Genomic DNA, 5,172 nt, shown 5'->3' on the forward strand with positions numbered 1-5,172 from the left:
GTCTCCAGTAGGCTGGTGAGGGTCAGCTGGTCTCCACTGGGTTGGTGGGGGCCGGGCGGGGCGGGGTTCAGCTGGTCTCCAGTAGGCTGGTGAGGGTCAGCTGGTCTCCACTGGGCTGGCAGGGGGTCAGCTGGTCTCCAGTAGGCTGGTGGGGGTCAGCTGGTCTCCACTGGGCTGGCTGGGGGTCAGCTGGTCTCCAGTAGGCTGGTGGGGGATCAGCTGATCTCTACTGGGTTGGCGGGGACGGGGGGGGGGGGGGGGGGGTGGGGTTCAGCTGGTTTCCAGTAGGCTAGTGGGGGGTCAGCTGACCTCCACTGGGCTGGTGGGGGATCAGCTGATCTCTACTGGGTTGGCGGGGTTCAGCTGGTCTCCACTGGGCTGGCTGGGGGGTCAGCTGGTCTCCACCGGGCTGGCTGGGGGTCAGCTGGTCTCCAGTAGGTTGGTGGGGGATCAGCTGATCTCTACTGGGTTGATAGGGGCGGGGGGTGGGGTGGGGTGGGGTTCAGCTTGTCTCCAGTAGGCTGGTGGGGGTCAGCTGGTCTCCACTGAGTTGGTGGGGGTGGGGGTGGGGGGGTCAGCTGGTCTCCATCGAGCTCAGCAGGGTCAGCTTCAAGCTGGTTTCCAGTAGGCTGGTGGGGGTCAGCTGGTCTCCACTAGGTTGTTGGGGGTTGGAGGGGGGTTCAGCTGGTCTCCACTGGGTTGGCAGGGGCCGGGGGGGGGTGGTCAGCTGGTCTCCACTGGGTTGGCGGGGGCTGGGGGGGTCAGCTGGTCTCCACTAGGTTGGTGGGGGTCGGAGGGGGGTTCAGCTGGTCTCCACTGGGTTGGCAGGGGCTGGGGGGGGGGTCAGCTGGTCTCCATCGGGCCCAGCAGGGTCAGCTTCAAGCTGCAGGTCGTGTGGGGTAGCTCTGTTAGGCAGGTTCATCCTCCTCCTGCAGTCAGTGGACTGGCCAAGGCACGTGGTTTGACTTTGTTTTGTTTTCGCTCTAGAGAGCGAGCCCCACTAGGCAAGTCCTTGCTGGCGTCACAGCCACTTATATCCCGTTGTCTGAAGCAGACTGCGTGACCAAAACCACGTGAGGAGAGATCTCCTCCATCTATGGTGAAGCCGGGACATGTATGTAGATGAAAGAAGGAGTGAAGACTTGGGGTGGGTGATCCAACCTGGCACACATGGCCACACCCAACTTGAAGGGAGCAGGTTAATGTAGTCCTCCCGTGTGCTAGGACATTCCGGAATGTCTGTAGGGCACCAGTAAGGATCTTCGGTGGTACGGACTAGAGTCTCATAATGGCCTAAAACGTTCAATAAAATCTGGCTTCTGTGAGCTTCCTCCCATCATCTCCAACCATGCAACCTCGCTTACCCCATTCCAGCCCCACACCAAGCAAACTTCTACCTCAGGGCCTTTGCACTTGCTGTCCGTTCTGCCAGGAATTCTCTTTTATCAGATATTGACGCGGCTTTCTCGCTCCGCCTCCCAAGTCTGGGGCCTCATGGGTCTGTCAGCTTCTACTCTGGTTTCCTACATCAATTCGATACCCAGTAAGAGGCCTTTTAACTGCCTGTTCTACCATTTCGCTCCCTGGATCAAAAACCCCGAGGACTTCTCAACACATGACGAACCCCATCCTTGCCATGACCTAGAAGACTCACGTGAATTAGTGCTGCCTACTTCTCTCCCTTCTGTGTTCTTGCCACTGAGTTCCTTGCCCACAATACCCTAGTCCTCTTGCTGTTCCTTACACCATCCCTAGCTTGCTTCTGCCTCAGGACCTTTGCACGTGCTATTTCCTTTGCCTGGAGTGCTCCTCCCCAGGGTATTTCCACCTATTTTCACTTCTTTTAGATCTCAGCAAAACTGTCACCTCCTTAGGAGAGACCTTCCTTCGTCTCTCTCAGTAGCTTTGTTCTTTAACAGCACTGATCATTATATGAAGCTACATGTGTGATTATTTTCTGTATCTACCTTGCTGCAAACTCCACAAAATCTAGAACATTGTATTCTCGGTGGTCCTCTTATTGGCCCTTCTGCCTAAAAGTGTGCCTGTCCTATAATGGATGTTCAATTATTATTAATTAAATAATGAAACTTGACCAGAATAGTCAATGATGGCCTCTGGATCCATGCTCGGGATTGTGGGTGACAAGACTCTATGAGGAAATCCTTTACCGCTGCCCCCCATCCACTGGCCGAGACAGCGGGTGTACATTGTGATTAAGGATACTGGCTGCACAGGAATGGCCTGGAGGTCACCACTGGTTGACCTCGGGCACTTTGTTTGAAGTCTCTGGGCTTCACGTTTTCACCTTCATGAACCATAATAAATACAATAACAGGGTTGCATAATAAAAACTTTATGCATACTCACTCTTCAATTTCAGAAAACTCATTTGTCATCGGGTTATTATGAAAATTAAATATAGGTAAGCTTCAGAAAATTTCGGGGATACTGTAAGCGTTCAATGAACAGACACTATTATTTTTTATTTATCTTCTTAAAATTTCTTAATGTTTATTTCTTTTTGAAAGAGAGAGAGAGAGCGCGTGCGCGAGCAGGGGAGGGGCAGAGAGAGAGGGAAGGAGACACAGAATCCGAAGCAGGCTCCAGGCTCTGAGCAGTGAGCACAGAGCCCGACGCAGGGCTGGACCTGAGAACCATGAGATCATGACCGGAGCCAAAGTCAGACGCTTAAACCCCTGAGCCCCCCAGGCGCCCCAACAGACACTATGATTAGTCAGTATTCATTATTTGTAGCTTCTGTCTTTGCAAACGTGCCCACTCCACACGATTTATACGTAACTCCAAAGTCAAATCCACGTGGCGCTTTTGTGCGGTCGGTCATTCGGGGCAGGGTGAGAGCAGTGAAGCACCTGACGTGTCCCCCACGGTCCCAGCTGCGGTTGAGCCGGGCGCCTCTGTGCTCTTGCCCCAGCTCTCAGACCGTCTTTGTGGCCTTTTCAGCGTCCCGTCTTTTGCAGGTCTGTGCTTTTTGGTGGTGCATGTTGCCATTGAAAGAGGCGCCCAGGCAGGTGCTGGAGTGCTGTGTGCCCTCAGTGTGAGAGGCTGCGGTGACGAATTAGACCGCTCTGGCTGGCAGCTCAACGTTCGTGGCTCAGTAATCCATGGAAGATGAGGTGTCTCTAAGCAGAGACTCCCCCAAACAAGGTGATGCATTTGCCGGTGGAGGGAAATGTGACCAGAGGCTCCCAGAATGAGCCCCCCATTTCCTGGCCACGGGGTGGCGATCAGTGCTCTCTAATCCCATGTGTGTGGCGGTGCTGGGGCAGCTAGGGACGGCGAAGAATGAGGATCCGCCCCCGCCCCCCGCCCCCTGATCAATCAGCTTCTCCAGTGGGCGGTTTTCACGCAAAATCCTCCCTCTCCACACACTTCTTCCCTCCCCGACGCCTCCGCCATCTGACATTCCCAGAGGAGCCAAGAGTGGGATCTGGCCGGACCTCGGGACCCAGCGGAGCGAGGGGCTCCCTCGCGGCCCCTCTGCATGGTGGGGTCATTCTTCTCTCCCCTCCTTTTCGGTCTGACCCTTGCCGGGCTTTATGATCGGTGTAGACGGATCACAGCTGCCATATAACGGGGGAGACATCTTTAAGACTTCTCAGTTCCGTACGTCCTGACACGGACTCAGGTCCCAGTTTGGGTCAGGTGCGGCTACCCTGGCTATTCGGCTGAGGCGTGTGTGTGTGTGTGTGTGTGTGTGTGTGTGTGTGTGTGTGCTGTGAAGTGTTATTGGGGCTGCAGGCCTGTGGGGGGAGCCCTAGACCCCCAGTCACATGTGGCTGTTTACGCTTACACGTAGACTGCCTACTGCTGGCACAACGAAGGTGTCTTTGACCACGCCAGCCACATTTCACATGCTCAGCAGCTACATGCTTCCGCCCCGTTCCCAGACCCTCCTCTGAGCTCCAGACCCACAGACCTAACTGCCTACCTCATGTCTCCGGCCGTTTGGCATTAGTATCTCATATGGATTTCTCAATCTAATGCAAACCTCTTCCCCTCCCCGGCTTCCCATCTCAATAAATGGCGTCTCCATCTGCCTAGTTCGTTATGCCAGAAGCCCCAGAACATTCCGTGACATCCTCCCACTCCACGCTCGATCCATACCAACTGTGGCCAATTAAACATTCAAAATGTGCTCCTCTACGAGCCACAATCTTGTTGTCATTTCTGATGCCCCCAACTTAAATCCTGATGCCTCAGTCTCCTTCCCCTTTCCCGCTGGCTGACGGGTATTCAAATTTCGGTTCTTGCTCCCATGTCTTAAGAAGACCAATTCTTTTTTTTTTTTTTTAATTTTTTTTCAACGTTTATTTATTTTTGGACAGAGAGAGACAGAGCATGAACGGGGGAGGGGCAGAGAGAGAGGGAGACACAGAATCGGAAACAGGCTCCAGGCTCTGAGCCATCAGCCCAGAGCCCGACGCGGGGCTTGAACTCCCGGACCGCGAGATCGTGACCTGGCTGAAGTCGGACGCTCAACCGACTGCGCCACCCAGGCGCCCCAAGAAGACCAATTCTTAAAGGATCTCTTCCTGCCCCTGCTCTACACTCTACCTTTTGACGTCATCTCCCGTCAGGCTTCTGCTGTTCACGAACACCGCGGGTTGTTTATGTGTTTGTGTGGCACCCACCAGCCTCTCTCGTTTGATCAGAGCATTAGACGCGGCCGCTTAGTCGTTCTCCGAATCTGGTCCGCCTGGCACCGCCCTCAGCGACGTGTTTTCCGAATTCTGGAGCACTCACTTGTGAGCTTTGTGAACTGCTGTTGTCTCCTCTCCTCTGTGGTCCCGGGTGTCCTTCAGCTTCCGCCCTTTATCATCCTTCTTACGGGGTCACTCGCTGCCCGAAGGACGGTACCCGGTCAGCGTCACCAGCCCTGGCTCTTCAGACGGATGTGATTTCTTCTCTCGAAATGAGCCTCCCCCTCCCTGCCTCCCTAAGAGTTCTGAGTGAGCAGAGTCCTCCCAAGCTTGCAGCCCACACGACTTCTTCCTCTGGGACGCGCCCGGAGGAGCCTGCACTGGTCTCTCACCGCGTCGCCAAGACCCTGAATCCTCTCGAGAACTTTGCTCACAGCACTCCTAGAGATTTGCCCTTGACGGTCCGTGCACCCACAGGGGATCCACCCCTTCCCGTCTCTGCGGCCTG

Source organism: Prionailurus bengalensis, chromosome D1, assembly GCF_016509475.1.
Source record: "Prionailurus bengalensis isolate Pbe53 chromosome D1, Fcat_Pben_1.1_paternal_pri, whole genome shotgun sequence".
Taxonomy (NCBI): Eukaryota; Metazoa; Chordata; class Mammalia; order Carnivora; family Felidae; genus Prionailurus; species Prionailurus bengalensis.